We start from the raw sequence: 26,280 nt of genomic DNA, 5'->3' as shown, positions 1-26,280 counted from the left end.
GCTGCAAGTACTGCTCTGTCTCACTGTAAATGGGGAACTAGTGGAAGGGGAAATGGAGCCCCCTGGCCCTCACTAAAAGGGAAAGTGGTGGATTCTCCATCTCTTGATGTCATTGAATGAAGACTAGATGCCTTTCTGGAATGTGTGTGCCCAAAAAGTAACTATTGTACTATACAGGAGGCCTATGATATGCAGGGGCTTAGATGAGATGCTCTAAAGGTCTCTTGTGGCCATAAAGTCTACAAATTTTGGAAACACTGAGTGTAGTATTGGGAGCAGCCTGTGATGTTTTACTGTCTAGCCGGCTTGCTTCCTAGAATGAAGACGCATTGAGTGGGGTGATCCACAGAGAGTAGCTCAAACCTTCATAGTGTCAGGCCAGCAGCAGGACATTAGCACTTAAGGGTTTGATTGGTGGCAGTGATATCACAAAGGTCTTTTGCAGGACCTCAGCATATTGGTCAAAGGTGTTAGGGAGGTGGTAACCTCAGAGAGAGATGCTGCCATCAGCGAGGCAGGACAGGGGCGCATGGCCAGGGAAACCTCAGAGACCCCTGTGGCTTTGCTTCAGCAAGTCTCCTTCTCGAGGTTTCTCTTGAGGACTGAGAGAGTATTAGGATTCACGTATTTGAGTGAGAGCAGGAGCCTCTTTCGAGTTGTCTCCTTTCCTTTTACTGATTTTACTAGAAAACAGACATCCCTGTTTAGAAAGTAAGAGCCTCCAAGAGGTTTTGGAACCTGCTCAGTCTGATCCATCTGGTGCCAGCTGAATTCTAGGCATGGAAAACACTAGTTCAAGGTGGCAGAATTTTAATCCCTCCCTGTAATTTTGTCTGGTAGAATCACTGGGGACATTAGGGTTTGTCCTTTTCGTTTTACCTTTTCCTCCATCCCTCCTTCCTTTCTCTTTATCTCTTACTTCTTTTGTCCTTTCTCTTGTTCCCCTCCCACCACCAGGAGTGGTATATATGTGTGTGTGTGTGTGTGTGTGTGTGTGTGTTGCTGGGGGTGCTCATTACCTCTCCTTGTGGGAAGTTCATCGAAAACTGTGGGGTTGAAATAGTGTTTGGACTCCACTGACACTAGATGCTGCCATCCTGTGGCTTAGCATTAGTGTCTGGGATGACTTGGGTCAAGATCTCAACTTCCCCGCAACCCACTTCACTGCTGCCAGAATCCCTCCTGCCCCCCCCTGCTAGAGCCGCCTCCCTGCCCAACCTGGGTGGGGGTGGAGAAGAGGGTTCTGATAACTTGAGCTGTGGTTTGGAGGTGGAACAGCTGTCAAGGGCACTGAGAGGGAGGTAGCAGGAGCTCACCCTATAAGGACGGGGGTTGGCACTGGAGATTACTAGAAAGGAGAAGACGACTCCATTCTGGGGTTCAGGAGGTGAATTCATCCCTCAGTGGTGGGCAGGTGCTGGGTGTAAATACTGCTGGTTCCAGGTGTCCTTAATTGCCCCTGATTCCTCGGGGCATTTGAGTCTCTGAAAGGGTTCTCGTTCCCTTGCAGGAGGAGGACGTCACGGCCAAAGGGATGCACCAGCTCCGCATCATCCGGCACTTACGCCATGTGCCTGAGACACTGCAGGGGCTGTTCCTCTGAGGCCTTAGCAACTCCCTCTCCCTACTGCAGGTACTGCTCTTGCTCACTGTAAATGGGGAACTAGTGGAAGGGGAAATGGAGCCCCCTGGCACTCACTAAAAGGGAAAGTGGTGGATTCTCCAACTCTTGATGTCATTGATTGAAGACTAGATGCCTTTCTGGAATGTGTGTGCCCAAAAAGTAACTATTGTACTATACTGGAAGCCTATGATATGGAGGGGGTTAGATGAGATGCTGTAAAGGTCTCTTCTGGCCAGAAAGTCTCCTACCTTTGGAAACACTGAGTGTAGTATTGGGAGCAGCCTCTGATGTTTTACTGTCTAGCTAGCTTGCTTCCTAGAATGAAGACGAATTTTGTGGTGTGATCCACAGAGCGTAGCTCAAACGTTCAAAGTGTCAGGCCAGCAGCAGGACATGAGCACTTTAGGGTTTGGTTGGGTGTGGCAGTGATATCACAAAGGCTTTTTCAAGGACCTCAGCGTACTGGTCAAAGGTGTTAGGGAGGTGGTGACCTCAGAGAGAGATGCTGTCTTCAGCCAGGGAGGACAGGGGCTTACAACCAGGGAAACCTCAGAGACCCCTGTGGCTTTGCTTCAGCAAGTCTCCTTCTCGAGGTTTCTTTTTGAGGACTGAGAGAGTGTTGGGGTTGACGTATGTGAGTGCGAGCAGGAGCCTCTTTCGAGTTTTCTCCTTTCCTTTTACTGATTTTACTTGAAAATTAGAAGGTAAGAGCCTCCAAGAGGTTTTGAAACCTGCTCAGTCTGATCCATCTGGTGCCAGCTGAATTCTCGGCATGGAAAACAGTAGTTTAAGGTGGCAGAATTTTCTTCCCTCCCTGGAATTTTGTCCCGTGGAATCACTGGGGACACTAGGGTTTGTCCTTTTCGTTTTACCTTTTCCTCCATCCCTCCTTCCTTTCTCTTCATCTCTTACTTCTTTTGTCCTTTCTCTTGTTCCCCTCCCACCTCCAGGAGTGGTGTGTGTGTTGCTGGGGGTGCTCTTCACCTCCCCTTGTGGGAAGTTGATCCAAAACTGTCGGGTTCAAATAGTGCTTGGACTCCACTGACACTAGATGCTGCCATCCTGTGGCTTAGCATTAGTGTCTGGGACAACTTGGGGCAAGATCTCAACTTCCCCGCAACCCACTTCACTGCTGGCAGAATCCCTCCTGCCCCCCCTGCTAGGGCCGCCTCCCTGCGCAACCTGGGTTGGGCTGGAGAAGAGGGTTCTGATAACTTGAGCTGTGGTTTGAAGGTAGAACAGCTGTCAAGGGTACTGAGGGGGAGGTAGCAGGAGCTCACCCTACAGGGTGGTGGGTTGGCACTGGAGGTTACTAGAAAGGACAAGAAGACTCCATTCTGGGGTTCAGGAGGTGAATTCATCCCTCAGTGGTGGGCAGGTAGTCAGTTTAAATACTGCTGGTTCCAGGTGCCCTTAATTCCCCCTGATTCCTCGGGGCGTTTGAGTCTCTGACAGGTTCTCGTTCCCTTGCAGGAGGAGGACGTCACGGCCAAAGTGATGCACCCGCATCATCCGGCACTTGCGCCAGGTGCCTGAGACACTGCAGGGGCTGCGCCTCTGAGGCCTTCAGCAACTCCCGCTCCCTGCTGCAGGTACTGCTCTGTCTCCCTGTAAATGGCGAGCTAGTGGAAGGGGAAATGGAGCCCCCTGGCACTCACTAAAAGGGAAAGTGGTGGATTCTCCATCTCTTGATGTCATTGAATGAAGACTAGATGCCTTTCTGAAATGTGTGCGCCCAAAAAGTAACTATTGTACTATACAGGAGGCCTATGATATGGAGGAGATTAGATGAGATGCTGTAAAGGTCTCTTGTGGCCAGAAAGTCTCCTACTTTTGGAAACACTGAGTGTAGTATTGGGAGCAGCCTCTGATGTTTTACTGTCTAGCCGACTTGCTTCCTAGAATGAAGACGCATTGAGTGGGGTGATCCACAGAGAGTACCTGTGTCAAGGCTGTATCCCCACTTTGAAGTTTAGGGTACAAATGTAGGGGCCTGCATGAAAACTTCTAAGCTTAACCACCATCCCAAGGCTAATTTCCTCCCCTGGGTAGCCTTGAGAAACCTTTCACCAATTCCCTGGTGAATACAGATCCAAACCCCTTGGATCTTAAAACAAGGAGAAATTAACTATCCCCCCTCCTTCCTCCCACCAACTTCTGGTAAATACAGATCCAACCCCCTTGGATCTTAAAACAAGGAGAAATTAACCATCCCCCCTCCTTCCTCCCGCCAACTCCTGGTGAATCAAGATCCAAACTCCTTGGATCTTAAAACAAGGATAAATCAATCAGGTTCTTAAAAATAAGGCTTTTAATTAAAGAAAAAGGTAAAAATCATCTCTGTAAGATCAGTATGGAAATTAACCTTACAGGGTAATCAAACTTAAAGAGCTCAGAGGACTCCCCTCTAGTCTTAGGTTCAAAGTACAGCAAACAAAGATAAACACTCTAGTAAAAGGTACATTTACAAGTTGAGAAAACAAAGGAAAACTAACACGCCTTGTTTGAAATAGGAGAGACTTGTTTAGAAAGATGTGGAGAACCTGGATTGATGTCTGGTCCCTCTCAGTCCCGAGGGCGAACACCCACACAAACAAAGAACACAAACAAAAGCCTTCCCCTCCCCAAGATTTGAAAGTATCTTGTCCCCTTATTGGTCCTTTAGGTCAGATGCCAGCCAGGTTACCTGAGCTTCTTAACCCTTTACAGGGAAAAGGATTTTGGAGTCTCTGGCCAGGAGGGATTTTATAGTACTGTACACAGGACAGCTGTTAACCTTCCCTTTATAGTTATGACAACCTCAAACCTTCAAAGTGTCAGGCCAGCAGCAGGAAATTAGCACTTGAGGGTTTGGTTGGGTGTGGCAGTGACATCACAAAGGCCTTTTGCAGGATGTCAGCTTATTGGTCAAATGTGTTAGGGAGGTGGTGACCTCAGAGAGAGATGCTGACATCAGCCAGGCAGGACAGGGGCCCAGGGCCAGGGAAACCTCAGAGACCCCTGTGGCTTTGCTTCAGCAAGTCTCCTTCTCGAGGTCTCTCTTTGAGGACTGAGAGAGTATTAGGGCTGACGTATGTGAGTGCGTGCAGGAGCCTCTTTCGAGTTTTCTCCTTTCCTTTTACTGATTTTACTAGAAAACAGACGTCCCTGTTAAGAAGTTAAGAGCCTCGGAGAGGTTTGTAACCTTTTCAGTCTGATCCACCTGGTGCCAGCTGAATTCTAGGCATGAAAAACACTAGCTCAAGGTGGCAGAATTTTATTCCCTCCCTGGGATTTTGTCCCGTGGAATCACTGGGGACATTAGGTTTTGTCCTTTTCGTTTTACCTTTTCCTCCATCCCTCCTTCCTTTCTCTTCATCACTTACTTCTTTTGTCCTTTCTCCTGTTCCCCTCCCACCACCAGGAGTGTGTGTGTGTGTGTGTGTGTGTGTGTGTTGTTGGCGGTGCTCTTCACCTCCCCTTGTGGAAAGTTGATCCAATACTGTGAGGTTGAAATAGTGCTTGGACTCCACTGACACTAGATGCTCCCATCCTGTGGCTTAACATTACTGTCTGCGATGACTTGGGGCAAGGTCTCAACCTCCCCGCAACGCACTTTTCTGCTTTCAGAATCCCACCTGCCCCCCCTGCTAGAGCCGCCTCCCTGCCCAACCTGGGTGGGGGTGGAGAAGAGGGTTCTGATAACTTGAGCTGTGGTTTGGAGGTGGAACAGCTGTCAAGGGCACTGAGCTGGAGGTAGCAGGAGCTCATCCTACAAGGAGTGGGGTTGGCACTGGAGGTTACTAGAAAGGACAAGAAGACTCCATTCTGGGGTTGAGGAGGTGAATTGCTCAAAGGTGTTAGGGACATGGTGACCTCAGAGAGAGATGCTGACATGAGCCAGGCATGACAGGAGCACAGGGCCAGGGAAACCTCAGAGACCCCTGTGGTTTTGCTTCAGCAAGTCTCCTTCTCGAGGTCTCTCTTTGAGGACTGACAGAGTATTAGGGTTCACGTATGTGAGTGGGAGCAGGAGCCTCTTTCGAGTTTTCTCCTTTCCTTTTACTGATTTTACTAGAAATTAGTTAGAAGCAACAAAGCACATTTGGGGATTTTTCGATGGTTGGGGTCTCTGGTGATTGGTTCCATATAAGATGGGGAAAAAAAAATGGAGTCTCCTTCCTTGGAGGTTTTTAAGGCCCGGCTTGACAAAGACCTGGCTGGGATGATTTAGCTGGGAATTGGTCCTGCTCTGAGCATGGGGTTGGACTAGATGACTTCTTGAGGTCCCTTCCAACTCTGATATTCTATGATTCTATGATTCTATGAAAACAGACTTCCCTGTTGAGAAGGTAAGAGCCTCCAATAGGTTTTGGAACCTCCACAGTCTGATCCATCTGGTGCCAGCTGAATTCTAGGCATGGGAAACACTAGTTCAAGGTGGCAGAATTTTATTCCGTCCCTTGGATTTTATCCCGTAGAATCACTAGGGATATTAGCGTTTGTCCTTTTCATTTTACCTTTTCCTCCATCCCTCCTTCCTTTTTCTTCATCTCTTACTTCTTTTGTCCTTTCTCTTGTTCCCCTCCCACCACCAGGAGTGGTGTGTGTGTGTGTGTCTGTGTGTGTATTGCTGGGGGTTCTCTTCACCTCTCCTTGTGGGAAGTTCCTCTAAAACTGTGGGGTTGAAATAGTGCTTGGACTCCACTGACACAAGATGCTGCCATCCTGTGTCTTAGCATTAGTGTCTGGGATGACTTGGGGCAAGATCTCAACCTCCCCTCAACCTCTTCACTTCTGGCAGAATTCCTTCCGGCCCCCCCGCTAGAGCCGCCTCCATGCCCAACCTGGTTGGGGGTGGAGAAGAGGGTTCTGATAACTTGAGGTTTGGTTTGGAGGTGGAACAGCTGTCAAGAACACTGAGTGGGAGGAAGCAGGAGCGCACCCTAGAAGGAGGGGGGTTGGCACTGGAGGTTACTAGAAAGGACAAGAAGACTCCATTCTGGGGTTCAGGAGGTGAATTCATCCCTCAGTGGTGGGCAGGTGCTGAGTGGAAATACTGCTGGTTCCAGGTGCCCTTAATTCCCCCTGATTCCTCGGGGCGTTTGAGTCTCTGACAGGTTCTCGTTCCCTTGCAGGAGGAGGACGTCACGGCCAAAGTGATGCACCCGCATTATCCGCCACTTGCGCCAGGTGCCTGAGACACTGCAGGGGCTGCGCCTCTGAGGCCTTCAGCATCTCCTGCTCCCTGCTGCAGGTACTGCTCTGTCTCCCTGTAAATGGCGAGCTAGTGGAAGGCGAAATGGAGCCCCCTGGCACTCACTAAAAGGGAAAGTGGTGGATTCTCCATCTCTTGATGTCATTGAATGAAGACTAGATGCCTTTCTGGAATGTGTGTGCCCAAAAAGTAACTATTCTACTATACAGGAGGCCTATGATATGCAGGGGCTTAGATGAGATGCTCTAAAGGTCTCTTGTGGCCATAACGTCTACACATTTTGGAAACACTGAGTGTAGTATTGGGAGCAGCCTCTGATGTTTTACTGTCTAGCTAGCTTGCTTCCTAGAATGAAGACGAATTTTGTGGTGTGATCCACAGAGCGTAGCTCAAACCTTCAAAGTGTCAGGCAAGCAGCAGGACATGAGCACTTTAGGGTTTGGTTGGGTGTGGCAGTGATATCACAAAGGCTTTTTCAAGGACCTCAGCGTACTGGTCAAAGGTGTTAGGGAGGTGGTGACCTCAGAGAGAGATGCTGTCTTCAGCCAGGGAGGACAGGGGCTTACGACCAGGGAAACCTCAGAGACCCCTGTGGCTTTGCTTCAGCAAGTCTGCTTCTCGAGGTTTCTTTTTGAGGACTGAGAGAGTATTAGGGTTCACGTATTTAAGTGCGAGCAGGAGCCTCTTTCGAGTTTTCTCCTTTCCTTTTACTGATTTTACTTGAAAATTAGAAGGTAAGAGCCTCCAAGAGGTTTTGGAACCTGCTCAGTCTGATCCATCTGGTGCCACCTGAATTCTCGGCATGGAAAACAGTAGTTTAAGGTGGCAGAATTTTATTCCCTCCCTGGAATTTTGTCCCGTAGAATCACTGGGGACACTAGGGTTTGTCCTTTTCGTTTTACCTTTTCCTCCATCCCTCCTTCCTTTCTCTTCATCTCTTACTTCTTTTGTCCTTTCTCTTGTTCCCCTCACACCACCAGGAGTGGTGTGTGTGTGTGTGTGTGTGTGTGTGTGTGTGTGTGTGGTGCTGTTGGTTCTCTTCACCTCCCCTTGTGGGGAGTTGATCCAAAACTGTGGGGTTGAAATAGTGCTTGGACCCCACTGACAGTAGATGCTGCCATTGTGTGACTTAGCATTAGTGTCTGGGATGACTTGGGTCAAGATCTCAACCTCCCTGCAACCCACTTCACTGCTGTCAGAATCCCTCCTGCACACCCTGTTAGAGCCGCCTCCCAGCACAACCTGTGTCGGGGTGGAGAAGAGGGTTCTGATGACTTTAGCTGTGGTTTGGAGGTGGAATGTCTGTGAAGGGCACTGAGCAGGAGGTAGCAGGAGCTCACCCTACAAGGAGGGGGGTTAGCTCTGGAGGTTTCTAGAAAGGACAAGAAGACTCCATTCTGGGGTTCAGGAGGTGAATTCATCTCTCATTGATGGGCAGGTGCTGGGTGGAAATACTGCTGGTTCCAGGTTCCCTTAATTCCCCCTGATTCCTCGGGGCCTTTGAGTCTCTGACAGGTTCTCGTTCCCTTGCAGCAGGAGGACGTCAGGGCCAAAATGATGCACCAGCTCCGCATCATCCTGCACTTACGCCACGTGCCTGAGACACTGCAGGGGCTGCGCCTCTGAGGCCTTCAGGAACTCCCGCTCCCTGCTGCAGGTACTGTTCTGGCTCACTGTAAATGGGGAGCTAGTGGAAGGGGAAATGGATCCCCTGGCACTCACTAAAAGGGAAAGTGATGGATTCTCCATCTCTTAATGTCATTTAATTTAGACTAGATACCTTTCTGGAATGTTTGTGCCCAAAAAGTAACTATTGTACTATACAGGAAGCCCATGATATGCAGGGGCTTAGATTAGGTGCTCTAAAGGTCTCTTCTGGCCATAAAGTGTAGTAATTTTGGAAACACGGAGTGTAGCATTGGGAGCAGCCTCTGATGTTTTACTGTCTAGCCGGCTTGCTTCCTACAATGAAGACGCATTGACTGGGGTGATCCACACAGAGTAGCTCAAACCTTCAAAGTGTCAGGCCAGCACCAGGACATTAGCACTTCAGGGTTTGGTTGGGTGTGGCAGTGACATCACAAAGGCCTTTTGCAGGACGTCAGCTTATTGGTCAAATGTGTTAGGGAGGTGGTGACCTCAGAGAGAGATGCTGACATGAGGGCCAGGGAAAGCTCAGAGACCGCTCTGGCTTTGCTTCAGCAAGTCTCCTCCTTGAGGTCTCTCTGTGAGGAAAGTAAGTGCCTCGGAGAGGTTTGTATCCTGTTCAGTCTGATCCACCTGGAGCCAGCTGAATTCTAGGCATGGAAAACACTAGTTCAAGGTGGCAGAATTTTATTCCCTCCCTGTGATTTTGTCCCGTAGAATCACTGGGGACATTAGTGTTTGTCCTTTTCGTTTTACCTTTTCCTCCCTCTCTCCTTCCTTTCTCTTCATCTCTTACTTCTTTTGTCCTTTCTCCTGTTCCCCTCCCACCACCGGGAGTGGTTTGTGTGTGTGTGTGTGTGTGTGTTGCTGGGGGTGCTCTTCACCTTCCTTTGTGGGGAGTTCATCCAAACCTGTGTGGTTGAAATAGTGCTTGGACTCCACGGACACTAGATGCTGCCATCGTGTGGATTAGCATTGGTGTCTGGGATGACTTGGGGCAAGATCTCAACCTCCCCGCAACCCACTTCACTGCTGGCAGAATCCCACCTGCCACCCCTGCTAGAGCCGCCTCCCTGGCCAACCTGGGTGGGGGTGGAGAAGAGGGTTCTGATAACTTGAGCTGTGGTTTGGTGGTGGAACAGCTGTCAAGGGCACTGAGAGGGAGGTAGCAGCAGCTCACCCTTCAAGGAGGGGATTTGGCACTGGAAGTTACTAGAAAGGACAAGAAGACTCCATTCTGGGGTTCAGGAGGTGAATTCATCCCTCTGTGGTGGGCAGGTGCTGAGTGGAAATACTGCTGATTCCCGGTGCCCTTAATTCCCCCTGATTCCTCGGGGCGTTTGAGTCTCTGACAGGTTCTCGTTCCCTTGCAGCAGGAGGACGTCACGGCCAAAGCTATGCACCAGCTCCGCATCATCCATCACTTGCGCCAGGTGCCTGAGACACTGCAGGGGTTGTGCCTCTGAGGCCATCAGGAACTCCCGCTCCCTGCTGCAGGTACTGCTTTGGTTTACTGTAAATGGGGAGCTAGTGGAAGGGGAAATGGAGCCCCCTGGCACTCACTAAAAGGGAAAGTGGTGGATTCTCCATCTCTTGATGTCATTTAATGAAGACTAGATGCCTTTCTGGAATGTGTGTGCCCAAAAAGTAACTATTGTACTATACTGGAAGCCTATGATATGGAGGGGGTTAGATGAGATGCTCTAAAGGTCTCTTGTGGCCATAAAGTCTCCTAATTTTGGAAACACTGAGTGTAGCATTGGGAGCAGCCCCTGATGTTTTAGTGTCTAGCCGGCTTGCTTCCTAGAATGAAGACGCATTGAGTGGGGTGATCCACACAGAGTAGCTCAAACCTTCATAGTGTCAGGCCAGCAGCAGGACATTAGCACTTCCGGGGATGGGTGGGTGTGGTAGTGACATCACAAAGGCCTTTTCAGGACCTCAGCCTATTGGTCAAAGGTGTTAGGGAGGTGGTGACCTCCGAGAGAGATGCTGACATCAGCCAGGCAGGACAGGAGCTTAGGGCCAGGGAAACCTCAGACACCCCTGTGGCTTTCATAGAATCATAGAATCATAGAATATCAGGGTTGGAAGGGACCTCAAGAGGTCATCTAGTCCAACCCCCTCCTCAAAGCAAGACCAATTCCCAACTAAATCATCCCAGCCAGGGCTTTGTCAAGCCGGGCCTTAAAAACCTCCAAGGAAGGAGACTCCACCACCTCCCTAGGTAACGCATTCCAGTGCTTCACCACCCTCCTAGTGAAATAGTGTTTCCTAATATCCAACCTGGACCTCCCCCACTGCAACTTGAGACCATTGCTCCTTGTTCTGTCATCTGCCACCACTGAGAACAACCGAGCTCCATCCTCTTTGGAACCCCCCTTCACGTAGTTGAAGGCTGCTATCAAATCCCCCCTCATTCTTCTCTTCTGGAGACTAAACAATCCCAGTTCCCTCAGCCTCTCCTCAAAAGTCATGTGCTGCAGACCCCTAATCATTTTTGTTGCTCTCCGCTGGACTCTTTCCAATTTTTCCACATCCTTCTTGTAGTGTGGGGCCTGTCGGAGAAAAACAGAGTTCTCACTATTTGTTTAGGTACAGCAAGTCAGATGCTTTATTAACTCTCACAATTGCCCAGAGGGAGAGAGCTAAGCACGTCTCTCCCAGGTAACTAATTACAGCAAGCATTTATACCTTTCATTACAGAAATAACGAGGGACAGCTGCGTTTTGTTTATATATAGGCCATCTTGATATCTCATTTCTTCACTTGTTTTGACTCTTGCCAACATACAATATTTTCTATACCTTATCTACACAAGGTCTTCTACACCTTATCTATACCAGGTCATAATGACTTCTTACACAGTTCTTTCTCACCCACCTCACACATTCCTCGCTTCTACAAATCTCGCGTTATTAGGGTTACTGTTAGCCTAACTCTTTCTAACGAACTGTCATTCATTGCATCCCCTTCCTGTCAGCTCTTTCTCTGCTTCCACAGGCCCAAAACTGGACACAGTAATCTAGATGAGGCCTCACCAATGTCGAATAAAGGGGAACGATCACGTTCCTCGATCTGCTGGCAATGCCACTACTTATACAGCCCAAAATGCCGTTAGCCTTCTTGGCAACAAGAGCACACTGTTGACTCATATCCAGCTTCTCGTCCACTGTGACCCCTAGGTCCTTTTCTGCAGAACTGCTACCTAGCCATTCGGTCCCTAGTCTGTAGCAGTGCATGGGATTCTTCCGTCCTAAGTGCAGGACTCTGCACTTGTCCTTGTTGAACTTCATCAGGTTTTTTTTGGCCCAATCCTCTAATTTGTCTAGGTCCCTCTGTATCCGATCCCTACCCTCTAGCGTATCTACCACGCCTCCTAGTTTAGTGTCATCTGCAAACTTGCTGAGAGTGCAGTCCACACCATCCTCCAGATCATTAATAAAGATATTAAACAAAACCGGCCCCAGGACCGACCCTTGGGGCACTACTCCGCTTGAAACCGGCTGCCGACTAGACATGGAGCCATTGATCACTACCCGTTGAGCCCGACGATCCAGCCAGCTTTCTATCCACCTTACAGTCCATTCATCCAGCCCATACTTCTTTAACTTGGTGGCAAGAATACTGTGGGAGAGCGTATCAAAAGCTTTGCTAAAGTCAAGGAATAACACATCCACTGCTTTCCCCTCATCCACAGAGCCAGTTATCTCATCGTAGAAGGCAATTAGGTTAGTCAGGCACGACTTCCCCTTGGTGAATCCATGCTGACTGTTCCTGATCACTTTCCTCTCCTCTAAGTGTTTCATCATTGATTCCTTGAGGACCTGCTCCATGATTTTTCCAGGGACTGAGGTGAGGCTGACTGGCCTGTAGTTCCCCGGATCCTCCTCCTTCCCTTTTTTAAAGATGGGCACTACATTAGCCTTTTTCCAGTCATCCGGGACCTCCCTCGATCGCCATGAGTTTTCAAAAATAATGGCTAATGGCTGTGCAATCTCATCCGCCAACTCCTTTAGCACCCTCGGATGCAGCGCATCCAGCCCCATGGAGTTGTGCACGTCCAGTTTTTCTAAATAGTCCCGAACCACTTCTTTCTCCACAGAGGGCTGGTCACCTTCTCCCCATATTGTGCTGCCCAGTGCAGCAGTCTGGGAGCTGACCTTGTTCGTGAAGACAGAGGCAAAAAAAGCATTGAGTACATTAGCTTTTTCCACATCCTCAGTCACTAGGTTGCCTCCCTCATTCAGTAAGGGGCCCACACTTTCCTTGACTTTCTTCTTGTTGCTAACATACCTGAAGAAACCCTTCTTGTTACTCTTAACATCTCTTGCTAGCTGCAACTCCAAGTGTGATTTGGCCTTCCTGATTTCACTCCTGCATGCCTGAGCAATATTTTTATACTCCTCCCTGGTCATTTCTCCAATCTTCCACTTCTTGTAAGCTTCTTTTTTGCGTTTAAGATCAGCAAGGATTTCACTGTTTAGCCAAGCTGGTCGCCTGCCATATTTACTATTCTTTCTACACATCGGGATGGTTTGTTCCTGCAACCGCAATAAGGATTCTTTAAAATACAGCCAGCTCTCCTGGACCCCTTTGCCCTTCATGTTATTCTCCCAGGGGATCCTGCCCATCTGTTCCCTGAGGGAGTCAAAGTCTGCTTTTCTGAAGTCCAGGGTCCGTATTCTGCTGCTCTCCTTTCTTCCTTGTGTCAGGATCCTGAACTCGACCATCTCATGGTCACTGCCTCCCAGGTTCCCATCCACTTTTGCTTCCCCTACTAATTCTTCCCTGTTTGTGAGCAGCAGGTCGAGAAAAGCTCTGCCCCTAGTTGGTTCCTCCAGCACTTGCACCAGGAAATTGTGCCCTACACTTTCCAAAAACTTCCTGGATTGTCTGTGCACCGCTGTATTGCTCTCCTAGCAGATATCAGGGTGGTTAAAGTCTCCCATGAGAACCAGGGCCTGCGATCTAGCAACTTCTGCTAGTTGCCAGAAGAAAGCCTCGTCCACCTCATCCCCCTGGTCTGGTGGTCTATACCAGACTCCAACCGTGACATCCCCCTTGTTGCTCACACTTCTCAACTTTATCCAGAGACTCTCAGGTTTTTCTACAGTTTCATACCGGACCTCTGAGCACTCATACTCCTCTCTTACATACAATGCAACTCCCCCACCTTTTCTGCCCTGCCTGTCCTTCCTGAACAGTTTATATCCATCCATGACAGTACTCCAGTCATGTGAGTTATCCCACCAAGTGTCTGTTATTGCTTCAGCAAGTCTCCTTCTCGAGGTCTCCCTTTGAGGACTGAGAGAGTATTAGTGTTCACATGTGTGAGTGCGAGCAGGAGCCTCTTTGGAGTTTTCTCCTTTCCTTTGACGGATTTTACTAGAAAACAGACGTCCCTATTTAGAAGGTAAGAGCCTCCAAGAGGTTTTGGAACCTGCTCAGTCTGATCCATCTGGTGCCAGCTGAATTCTAGGCATGGAAAACACTAGGTTAAGGTGGCAGAATTTTATTCCCTCTGTGGGATTTTGTCCCGTAGAATCACAGGGGACATTAGTGTTTGTCATTTTCGTTTTATCTTTTCCTCCATCCCTCCTTCCTTTCTCTTCATCTCTTACTTCTTTTGTCCTTTCTCCTGTTCACCTGCCACCACCAGGAGTGGGGTGTGTGTGTGTGTGTGTTGCTGGGGGTGCTCTTCACCTCCCCTTGTGGGAAGTTGATCCAAAACTGTAAGGTTGAAATAGTGCTTGAACTCCAATGACACTAGATGCTGCCATCCTGTGGCTTAGCATTAGTGTCTGGGATGATTGGGGCAAGATCTCAACCTCCCCGCAACCCACTTCACTGCTGGCAGAATCCCTCCTGCCCCCCCTGCTAGAGCCGCCTCCCTGCCCAACCTGGGTAGGGGTGGAGAAGAGGGTTCTGATAACTTGAGCTGTGGTTTGGAGGTGGAACAGCTGTCAAGGGCACTGAGGGGGAAGTAGCAGGATCTCATCCTTCAAGGAGGGGGGTTGGCACTGGAGGTTACTAGAAAGGACAAGAAGACTCCATTCTGGGGTTCAGGAGGTGAATTCATCCCTCAGTGGTGGGGAGGTGCTGGGTGGAAATACTGCTGGTTCCAGATGCCCTTAATTCCCCCTGATTCCTCGGGGCGTTTGAGTCTTTGACAGGTTCTCGTTCCCTTGCAGCAGGAGGACGTCATGGCCAGAGTGATGCACCAGCTCTGCATCATCCGGCACTTGTGCCAGGTGCCTTAGACACTGCAGGGGCTGTGCCTCTGAGGCCATCAGCAACTCCCGCTCCCTGCTGCAGGTACTGCTCTGGCTCACTGTAAATGGGGAGCTAGTGGAAGGGGAAATGGAGCCCCCTGACACTCAGTAAAAGGGAAAGTGGTGGATTCTCCATCTCTTGATGTCATTTCATGAAGACTAGATGCCTTTCTGGAATGTGTGTGCCCAAAAAGTACCTATTGTACTATACAGGAAGCCTATGATATGCAGGGGGTTAGATGAGATGTTCTAAAGGTCTCAGAGAGTAGCTGAAACCTTCAAAGTGTCAGGCGAGCAGCAGGACATTAGCACTTCAGGGGATGGGTGGGTGTGGCAGTGACCTCACAAAGGCCTTTTGCAGTGTAGTAGTTCCGGGGTGGGGCTCGTCCCTTCCTGGGGTACCTGGGAGCCAGGCCGCCCCGCTACAAAGCGAATAACAGTTAGGGCCCAGACCTTTGGGTAGGGGCTGAGCACACAATTAGCAGTTCGGCGCTCAGGCCTTTGTGCAGGGACTGAGCACACAATCAACAGTTCAGAGCTCAGGCCCTTATGCAGGGACTGAGCACACAATCAACAGCTCCGGCCCTGGGTCAGGGCGGGGAACAAACCAGTAGTCAGTCAGCGGCCCAGGCCTTGTAGCAGGAGCTGGGTCAGTTTGGGTTAGCCCAGGCCCTAGGTCAGGGCGGGGCAGCAAACCAATCGTCAGTCAGAGGCCCAGGCCCCTTGGACAAGGAGGAGGAGAGACTGCCACCCAGCACGGGGTGGCAGGGGGGAACACAGGCCCACCCACTCCACTGTGTTCCAGCCCGGGGCCCTATCCGCAGCAGTCCGTCTGCCGCGCAGTCAGTGGGGATCCTGACCGCAACACACTGACATGGGTTCGGGGTCTGCTATCCCCGGGCCACTTCCCATCTCCTCCTCCATGGGTACCTGTTCCTCCTGAGTTCCATCTGCTGGGTCGCAGATCATGGGCTCCTCCGGGCCCCGAGCAGCAGGTAGGTCTGTCACTCCCTCTGGGCCCTTGGCGGGGGAAGCTCAGACCGTTCCTCAGGATACCGGGCTCTCGGCAGGCTCAGGTCCGCGGGAGCTCGGGCACCAGCGTCTGTCCTCTCCCGCTGCCGGCCAGCTACTGAGCGCTGTGGCTTGGCCTTTATACTTCCTGTCCCGCCCCTTGACTTCCGGGGGGTGGGGACAGGCCGCGGTGGCCTTGACTTCCTGGGGCGCCTGGGAGCCAGGCCGCCCCGCTACATGCAGTATCTCAGCATATTGGTCAAAGGTGTTAGGGAGGTGGTGACCTCAGAGAGAGATGCTGACATCAGTCACGGGCGCAGGGACAGGGAAACCTCAGAGACCCCTGTGGCTTTGCTTTAGCAAGTCTCCTTCTCGAGGTCTCTCTTTGAGTACTGAGAGAGTATTAGGGTTCACGTATGTGAGTGCGAGCAGGAGCCTCTTTCGAGTTTTCTCCTTCCCTTTTACTGATTTTACTAGAAAACAGACGTCCCTGTTTAGAAGGTAAGAGCCTCCAAGAGGTTTTTGAACCTGCTCAGTCTGATCCACCTGGTGCCCGTTGAATTCTAGGCATGGAAAACACTAGTTCAAGGTGACAGAATTTTGTAGTCCACACGGGATTTTGTCCCGTGGAATCACTGGGGACATTAGGGTTTGTCCTTTTCATTTTACCTTTTCCACCATCCCTCCTTCCTTTCTCTTCATCTCTTACTCAGTGAAAGGGAAAGTGGTGGATTCTCCATCTCTTTAAGTCATTGAATGAAACTAGATGCCTTTCTGGAATGTTTGTGCCCAAAAAGTAACTATTGTCCTATACAGGAAGCCTATGATATGCAGGGGGTTAGATGAGATGCTCTAAAGGTCTCTAATGTTTTACTGACTAACCGGCTTGCTTCCTAGAATGAAGACGCATTGAGTGGGGTGATCCACAGAGAGTAGCTCAAACCTTCAAAGTGTCAGGCCAGCAGCAGGATATTAGCACTTCAGGGGATGGGTGGGTGTGGCAGTGACATCACAAAGGCCTTTTGCAGGAGCTCAGCCTATTGGTCAAAGTTGTTAGGGAGGTGGTGACCTCAGAGAGAGATGCTCACATCAGCCAGGCAAAACAGGGGCGCAGGGCCAGGGAAACCTCAGAGACCCCTGTGGCTTTGCTTCAGCAAGTCTCCTTCTCGAGCTCTCTTTGAGGACTGAGAGAGTATTAGGGTTCACATATGTGAGTGTGAGCAGGAGCCTCTTTTGAGTTTTCTCCTTTCCTTTTACCCATTTTACTAGAAAACAGAAGTCCCTGTTGAGAAAGTAAGTGCCTCGGAGAGGTTTGTAACCTGTTCAGTCTGATCCACCTGGTGCCATCTGAATTCTAGGCATGGAAAACACTAGTTTAAGGTGGCAGAATTTTATTCCCTCCCTGGGATTTTGTCCCGTAGAATCACTGGGGATATTAGGAAAACAACAAGGAGTCTGGTGGCACCTTGAAGACTAACAAATTTATTTGGGCATAAGCTTTCGTGAGTAAAAACCTCACTTCTTCGGATGCATAGAGTGAAAGTTACAGATGCAGGCATTATATACTGACACATGGAGAGCAGGGAGTTACTTCACAAGTGGAGAACCAGTGTTGACAGGGCCAATTCAAAAATCAGGGTGGATGTAGTCCACTCCCAATAATAGATGAGGAGGTGTCAATTCCAGGAGAGGAAAAGCTGCTTCTGTAGTGAGCCAGCCACTCCCAGTCCCTATTCAAGCCCAGATTAATGGTGTTGAATTTGCAAATGAATTTTAGTTCTGCTGTTTCTCTTTGAAGTCTGTTTCTGAAGTTTTTTTGTTCAATGATAGTGACTTTTAAATCTGTAATAGAATGACCAGGGAGATTGAAGTGTTCACATACTGGCTTATGTATGTTACCATTCCTGATGTCCGACATGGGGACATTAGGGTTTGTCCTTTTCCTTTTACCTTTCCCTCCATCCCTCCTTCCTTTCTCTTCATCTCTTACTTTTTTTGTCCTTTCTCTTGTTCCCCTCACACCACCAGGAGTGGTGTGTGTGTGTGTGTGTGTGTGTGTGTGTGTGGTGCTGATGTTTCTCTTCTCCTCCCCTTGTGGGGAGTTGATCCAAAACTGTGGGGTTGAAATAGTGCTTGGACCCCACTGACAGTAGATGCTGCCATTGTGTGACTTAGCATTAGTGTCTGGGATGACTTGGGTCAAGATCTCAACCTCCCTGCAACCCACTTCACTGCTGTCAGAATCCCTCCTGCACACCCTGTTAGAGCCGCCTCCCAGCCCAACCTGTGTCGGGGTGGAGAAGAGGGTTCTGATGACTTGAGCTGTGGTTTGGAGGTGGAATATCTGTGAAGGGCACTGAGCAGGAGGTAACAGGAGCTCACCCTACAAGGAGGGGGGTTGGCTCTGGAGGTTTCTAGAAAGGACAAGGAGACTCCATTTTGGGGTTCAGGAGGTGAATTCATCTCTCATTGATGGGCAGGTGCTGGGTGGAAATACTGCTGGTTCCAGGTTCCCTTAATTCCCCCTGATTCCTCGGGGCGTTTGAGTCTCTGACAGGTTGTCGTTCCCTTGCAGCAGGAGGACGTCACGGCCAAAAGTGATGCACCAGCTCCCCATCATCCGGCACTTGCGCCAGATTCCTGAGACACTGCAGGGGCTGTGCCTCTGAGGCCATCAGCAACTCCCGCTCCCTGCTGCAGGTACTGCTCTGGCTCACTGTAAATGGGGAGCTAGTGGAAGGGGAAATGGAGCCCCCTGGCACTCACTAAAAGGGAAAGTGATGGATTCTCCATCTCTTAATGTCATTTAATTTAGACTAGATACCTTTCTGGAATGTTTGTGCCCAAAAAGTAACTATTGTACTATACAGGAAGCCCATGATATGCAGGGGCTTAGATGAGATGCTCTAAAGGTCTCTTCTGGCCATAAAGTGTAATAATTTTGAAAACAGTGAGTGTAGCATTGGGAGCAGCCTCTGATGTTTTATTGTCTAGCCGGCTTGCTTCCTAGAATGAAGACCCATTGAGTGGGGTGATTCACACAGAGTAGCTCAAACCTTCAAAGTGTCAGGCCAGCAGGAGGACATTAGCACTTCAGGGTTTGGTTGGGTGTGGCAGTGACACCACAAAGGCCTTTTGCAGGACGTCAGCTTATTGGTCAAATGTGTTAGGGAGGTGGTGACCTCAGAGAGAGATGCTGACATCAGAGAGAGATGCTGACATGAGGGCCAGGGAAACCTCAGAGACCCCTCTGGCTTTGCTTCAGCAAGTCTCCTCCTTGAGGTCTCTCTTTGAGGAAAGTAAGTGCCTCGGAGAGGTTTGTATCCTGTTCAGTCTGATCCACCTGGTGCCAGCTGAATTCTAAGCATGGAAAACACTAGTTCAAGGTGGCAGAATTTTATTCCCTCCCTGTGATTTTGTCCCGTACAATCACTGGGGACATTAGTGTTTGTCCTTTTCATTTTACCTTTTCCTCCCTCCCTCCTTCCTTTCTCTTCATCTCTTACTTCTTTTGTCCTTTCTCCTGTTCCCCTCCCACCACCGGGAGTGGTTTGTGTGTCTGTGTGTGTTTGTGTGTTGCTGGGGGTGCTCTTCACCTCCCTTTGTGGGGAGTTCATCCAAACCTGTGTGGTTGAAATAGTGCTTGGACTCCACTGACACAAGATGCTGCCATCCTGTGGATTAGCATTGGTGTCTGGGATGACTTGGGGCAAGATCTCAACCTCCCCGGAACCCACCTAACTGCTGGCAGAATCCCTCCTGCCACCCCTGCTAGAGCCGCCTCCCTGGCCAACCTGGGTGGGGGTGGAGAAGAGGGTTCTGATAACTTGAGCTGTTGTTTGGTGGTGGAACATCTGTCAAGGGCACTGAGAGGGAGGTAGCAGCAGCTCACCCTTCAAGGAGGGGATTTGGCACTGGAGGTTACTAGAAAGGACAAGAAGACTCCATTCTGGGGTTCAGGAGGTGAATTCATCCCTCAGCGTTGGGCAGGTGCTGAGTGGAAATACTGCTGGTTCCCGGTGCCCTTAATTCCCCCTGATTCATCGGGGCGTTTGAGTCTCTGACAGGTTCTCGTTCCCTTGCAGCAGGAGGACGTCACGGCCAAAGTGATGCACCCGCATCATCCGCCACTTGCGCCAGGTGCCTGAGACACTGCATGGGTTGTTCCTCTGAGTCTATCAGCAACTCCCACTCCCTGCTGCAGGTACTGCTCTGGCTCACTGTAAATGGGGAGCTAGTGGAAGGGGAAATGGAGCCCCCTGGCCCTCACTAAAAGGGAAAGTGGTGGATTCTCCATCTCTTGATGTCATTGAATGAAGACTAGATGCCTTTCTGGAATGTGTGTGCCCAAAGAGTAACTATTGTACTATACAGGAGGCCTATGATATGCAGCGGGTTAGATTAGATGCTCTAAAGGTCTCTTGTGGCCATAAAGTCTACTAATTTTGGAAACACTGAGTGTAGCATTGGGAGCAGCCTCTGATGTTTTACTGTCTAGCCCACTTGCTTCCTAGAATGAAGACGCATTGAGTGGGGTGATCCACAGAGAGTAGCTCAAACCTTCATAGTGTCAGGCCAGCAGCAGGACATTAGCACTTAAGGGTTTGATTGGTGGCAGTGATATCACAAAGGTCTTTTGCAGGACCTCAGCATATTGGTCAAAGGTGTTAGGGAGGTGGTAACCTCAGAGAGAGATGCTGCCATCAGCGAGGCAGGACAGGGGGGCATGGCCAGGGAAACCTCAGAGACCCCTGTGGCTTTGCTTCAGCAAGTCTCCTTCTCGAGGTTTCTCTTGAGGACTGAGAGAGTATTAGGATTCACGTATTTGAGTGAGAGCAGGAGCCTCTTTCGAGTTGTCTCCTTTCCTTTTACTGATTTTACTAGAAAACAGACATCCCTGTTTAGAAAGTAAGAGCCTCCAAGAGGTTTTGGAACCTGCTCAGTCTGATCCATCTGGTGCCAGCTGAATTCTAGGCATGGAAAACACTAGTTCAAGGTGGCAGAATTTTAATCCCTCCCTGTAATTTTGTCTGGTAGAATCACTGGGGACATTAGGGTTTGTCCTTTTCGTTTTACCTTTTCCTCCATCCCTCCTTCCTTTCTCTTTATCTCTTACTTCTTTTGTCCTTTCTCTTCTTCCCCTCCCACCACCAGGAGTGGTATATATGTGTGTGTGTGTGTGTTGCTGGGGGTGCTCTTCACCTCCCCTTGTTGGGAGTTGATCCAAAACTATATGGTTGAAATAGTGCTTGGACTCCACTGACACTAGATGCTGCCATCGTGTGGTTTAGCATTAGTGTCTGGGATGACTTGGGGCAAGATCTCAACCTCCCCGCAACCCACTTCACTGCTGCCAGAATCCCACCTGCCCCCCCTGCTAGAGCCGCCTCCCTGCCCAACCTGGGTGGGGGTGGAGAAGAGGGTTCTGATAACTTGAGCTTTGGTTTGGAGGTGGAACAGCTCTCAAGGGCACTGAGGGGGAGGTAGCAGGAGCTCACCCTACAAGGACGGGGGTTGGCACTGGAGATTACTAGAAAGGAGAAGACGACTCCATTCTGGGGTTCAGGAGGTGAATTCATCCCTCAGTGGTGGGCAGGTGCTGGGTGTAAATACTGCTGGTTCCAGGTGTCCTTAATTGCCCCTGATTCCTCGGGGCATTTGAGTCTCTGACAGGTTCTCGTTCCCTTGCAGGAGGAGGACGTCACGGCCAAAGGGATGCACCAGCTCCGCATCATCCGGCACTTACGCCATGTGCCTGAGACACTGCAGGGGCTGTTCCTCTGAGGCCTTAGCAACTCCCTCTCCCGGCTGCAGGTACTGCTCTGGCTCACTGTAAATGGGGAGCTAGTGGAAGGGGAAATGGAGCCCCCTGGCATTCACTAAAAGGGAAAGTGGTGGATTCTCCAACTCTTGATGTCATTGATTGAAGACTAGATGCCTTTCTGGAATGTGTGTGCCCAAAAAGTAACTATTGTACTATACTGGAAGCCTATGATATGGAGGGGGTTAGATGAGATGCTGTAAAGGTCTCTTCTGGCCAGAAAGTCTCCTACTTTTGGAAACACTGAGTGTAGTATTGGGAGCAGCCTCTGATGTTTTACTGTCTAGCTAGCTTGCTTCCTAGAATGAAGACGAATTTTGTGGTGTGATCCACAGAGCGTAGCTCAAACCTTCAAAGTGTCAGGCCAGCAGCAGGACATGAGCACTTTAGGGTTTGGTTCGGTGTGGCAGTGATATCACAAAGGCTTTTTCAAGGACCTCAGCGTACTGGTCAAAGGTGTTAGGGAGGTGGTGACCTCAGAGAGAGATGCTGTCTTCAGCCAGGGAGGACAGGGGCTTACGACCAGGGAAACCTCAGAGACCCCTGTGGCTTTGCTTCAGCAAGTCTCCTTCTCAAGGTTTCTTTTTGAGGACTGAGGGAGTGTTAGGGTTGACGTATGTGAGTGCGAGCAGGAGCCTCTTTCGAGTTTTCTCCTTTCCTTTTACTGATTTTACTTGAAAATTAGAAGGTAAGAGCCTCCAAGAGGTTTTGGAACCTGCTCAGTCTGATCCATCTGGTGCCAGCTGAATTCTCGGCATGGAAAACAGTAGTTTAAGGTGGCAGAATTTTCTTCCCTCCCTGGAATTTTGTCCCGTGGAATCACTGGGGACACTAGGGTTTGTCCTTTTCATTTTACCTTTTCCTCCATCCCTCCTTCCTTTCTCTTCATCTCTTACTTCTTTTGTCCTTTCTCTTGTTCCCCTCCCATCTCCAGGAGTGGTGTGTGTGTTGCTGGGGGTGCTCTTCACCTCCCCTTGTGGGAAGTTGATCCAAAACTGTCGGGTTCAAATAGTGCTTGGACTCCACTGACACTAGATGCTGCCATCCTGTGGCTTAGCATTAGTGTCTGGGACAACTTGGGGCAAGATCTCAACTTCCCCGCAACCCACTTCACTGCTGGCAGAATCCCTCCTGCCCCCCCTGCTACGGCCGCCTCCCTGCGCAACATGGGTTGGGGTGGAGAAGAGGGTTCCGATAACTTGAGCTGTGGTTTGGAGGTAGAACAGCTGTCAAGGGTACTGAGGGGGAGGTAGCAGGAGCTCACCCTACAAGGTGGTGGGTTGGCACTGGAGGTTACTAGAAAGGACAAGAAGACTCCATTCTGGGGTTCAGGAGGTGAATTCATCCCTCAGTGGTGGGCAGGTAGTCAGTTTAAATACTGCTGGTTCCAGGTGCCCTTAATTCCCCCTGATTCCTCGGGGCGTTTGAGTCTCTGACAGGTTCTCGTTCCCTTGCAGCAGGAGGACGTCACGGCCAAAGTGATGCACCAGCTCCGCATCATCCGGCACTTGCGCCATGTGCCTGAGACACTGCAGGGGCTGCGCCTCTGAGGCCTTCAGCAACTCCCGCTCCCTGCTGCAGGTACTGCTCTGTCTCCCTGTAAATGGCGAGCTAGTGGAAGGGGAAATGGAGCCCCCTGGCACTCACTAAAAGGGAAAGTGGTGGATTCTCCATCTCTTGATGTCATTGAATGAAGACTAGATGCCTTTCTGGAATGTGTGTGCCCAAAAAGTAACTATTGTACTATACAGGAGGCCTATGATATGCAGGGGCTTAGATGAGATGCTCTAAAGGTCTCTTGTGGCCATAAAGTCTACAAATTTTGGAAACACTGAGTGTAGTATTGGGAGCAGCCTGTGATGTTTTACTGTCTAGCCGGCTTGCTTCCTAGAATGAAGACGCATTGAGTGGGGTGATCCACAGAGAGTACCTGTGTCAAGGCTGTATCCCCACTTTGAAGTTTAGGGTACAAATGTAGGGGCCTGCATGAAAACCTCTAAGCTTAACCACCATCCCAAGGCTAATTTCCTCCCCTGGGTAGCCTTGAGAAACCTTTCACCAATTCCCTGGTGAATACAGATCCAAACCCCTTGGATCTTAAAACAAGGAGAAATAAACCATCCCCCCTCCTTCCTCCCACCAACTTCTGGTGAATACAGATCCAACCCCCTTGGATCCAAAAGAAGGAGAAATTAACCATTCCCCTCCTTCCTCCCACCAACTCCTGGTGAATCAAGATCCAAACTCCTTGGATCTTAAAACAAGGAAAAATCAATCAGGTTCTTAAAAATAAGGCTTTTAATTAAAGAAAAAGGTAAAAATCATCTCTGTAAAATCAGTATGGAAATTAACCTTACAGGGTAATCAAACTTAAAGAGCTCAGAGGACTCCCCTCTAGTCTTAGGTTCAAAGTACAGCAAACAAAGATAAACACTCTAGTAAAAGGTACATTTACAAGTTGAGAAAACAAAGGAAAACTAACACGCCTTGTTTGAAATAGGAGAGACTTGTTTAGAAAGATGTGGAGAACCTGGATTGATGTCTGGTCCCTCTCAGTCCCGAGGGCGAACACCCACACAAACAAAGAACACAAACAAAAGCCTTCCCCTCCCCAAGATTTGAAAGTATCTTGTCCCCTTATTGGTCCTTTAGGTCAGATGCCAGCCAGGTTACCTGAGCTTCTTAACCCTTTAGAGGGAAAAGGATTTTGGAGTCTCTGGCCAGGAGGATTTTATAGTACTGTACACAGGACAGCTGTTACCCTTCCCTTTATAGTTATGACAACCTCAAACCTTCAAAGTGTCAGGCCAGCAGCAGGACATGAGCACTTCAGGGTTTGGTTGGGTGTGGCAGTGACATCACAAAGGCCTTTTGCAGGATGTCAGCTTATTGGTCAAATGTGTTAGGGAGGTGGTGACCTCAGAGAGAGATGCTGACATCAGCCTGGCAGGACAGGAGCACAGGGCCAGGGAAACCTCAGAGACCCTGTGGCTTTGCTTCAGCAAGTCTCCTTCTCGGGGTCTTTCTTTGAGGACTGAGAGAGTATTAGGGTTCACGTACGTGAGTGCGTGCAGGAGCCTCTTTCGAGTTTTCTCCTTTCCTTTTACTGATTTTACTAGAAAACAGACGTCCCTGTTTAGAAGGTAAGAGCCTCCAAGAGGTTTTGGCAGCTGCTCAGTCTGATCCACGTGGTGCCAGCTGAATTCTAGGCATGGAAAACAGTAGTTTAAGATGTCAGAATATTATTCCATCCCTTGGATTTTGTGCCGTAGAATCACTGGGGACATTAGGGTTTGTCCTTTTTGTTTTACCTTTTCCTCCATCCCTCCTTCCTTTCTCTTCATCTCTTACTTCTTTTGTCCTTTCTCCTGTTCCCCTCCCACCACCAGGAGTGGTGTGTGTGTGTGTGTGTGTGTTGCTGGGGGTGCTCATCACCTCTCCTTGTGGGAAGTTCATCGAAAACTGTGGGGTTGAAATAGTGTTTGGACTCCACTGACACTAGATGCTGCCATCCTGTGGCTTAGCATTAGTGTCTGGGATGACTTGGGTCAAGATCTCAACTTCCCCGCAACCCACTTCACTGCTGCCAGAATCCCTCCTGCCCCCCCTGCTAGAGCCGCCTCCCTGGCCAACCTGGGTGGGGGTGGAGAACAGTGTTTTTTTCATACGTTCATAGATTCTAGGACTGGAAGGGACCTCGAGAGGTCATCGAGTCCAGTCCCCTGCCCGCATGGCAGGACCATGTAACGGACTTATTAGATAAGGGAAATGCGGTAGACCTAATATACCTGGATTTCAGTAAAGCGTTTGATACTGTACCCCATGAGGAATTATTGGTTAAACTGGAAAACATGGGGATCGATATGAAAATCCAGAGGTGGATAAAGAATTGGTTAATGGGGAGAATGCAGCGGGTCGTATTAAAGGGTGAACTGTCGGGTTGGAGGGAGGTTACTAGTGGAGTGCCTCAAGGTTCGGTTTTGGGACCCATTTTATTTAATCTATTTATAACTGACCTCGGAACCGATTGCAAGAGTGGGCTGATAAAGTTTGCGGATGATACGAAGGTGGGAGGAGTTGCAAATTCGGAGGAGGATAGGGATATTCTGCAGGGAGACTTGAATGAGCTTGTGAATTGGAGTGTCAGAAATAAGATGAAATTTAATAGTGAAAAGTGTAAGGTGATGCACTTGGGGATGACTAATAACAATTTTAGTTACAAGATGGGGACGCATTGGTTAGAAGTAACGGAAGAGGAGAAGGACCTAGGGGTCCTTGTAGACCGCAGGATGACTATGAGTCGACAATGTGACGTGGCTGTGAAAAAAGCCAATGCGGTCTTGGGATGTATTAGGCGAGGTACATCTAGTAGGGATAAGGAGGTCCTGCTTCCGTTGTATACGGCGCTGGTGAGACCTCATTTGGAGTACTGTGTGTAGTTCTGGTCTCCCATGTTTAAAAAAGATGAACTCAAATTGGAACGGGTGCAGAGAAGGGCGACTAGGATGATCAGAGGAATGGAAAACCTGTCGTATGAAAAGAGATTAGAGGAGCTCGGGTTGTTTAGTCTGACAAAACGAAGGCTGAGGGGGGATATGATTGCTATCTTTAAATATATCAGAGGGATAAATACAAGGGAGGGAGAGGAATTATTTCAGCTGAGTACTAATGTGGACACGAGAACCAATGGATATAAACTGGCCGT

General features: G+C 49.5%; 1 long non-coding RNA gene across 4 annotated transcripts in view; it reads left to right on the top strand.

Annotated features, from left to right (window-relative positions):
• Window positions 1–1,511: 1,511 nt before the first annotated feature.
• Window positions 1,512–26,280, top strand: part of LOC135977870 (uncharacterized) — a 75,478-nt gene continuing 50,709 nt past the window's right edge. For 2 of the 4 annotated variants that reach the window (XR_010595314.1, XR_010595316.1), the window contains exons 1-6: window positions 3,101–3,216; window positions 6,742–6,860; window positions 8,355–8,478; window positions 9,842–9,965; window positions 18,330–18,454; window positions 23,033–23,156. This is a non-coding gene — a long non-coding RNA (uncharacterized LOC135977870). Of the gene's footprint in view, window positions 1,634–3,100; window positions 3,217–6,741; window positions 6,861–8,354; window positions 8,479–9,841; window positions 9,966–18,329; window positions 18,455–19,839; window positions 19,925–23,032; window positions 23,157–26,280 lie in introns of those variants that run through there. The other 2 variants (XR_010595315.1, XR_010595317.1) reach the window with 2 other exon arrangements.

This window comes from Chrysemys picta, unplaced genomic scaffold (genome assembly GCF_011386835.1).
Source record: "Chrysemys picta bellii isolate R12L10 unplaced genomic scaffold, ASM1138683v2 scaf55, whole genome shotgun sequence".
Taxonomy (NCBI): Eukaryota; Metazoa; Chordata; order Testudines; family Emydidae; genus Chrysemys; species Chrysemys picta.
The sequence above is the reverse complement of the archived record's forward strand: the minus strand, read 5'-3'. Positions and strand labels throughout refer to the sequence as shown.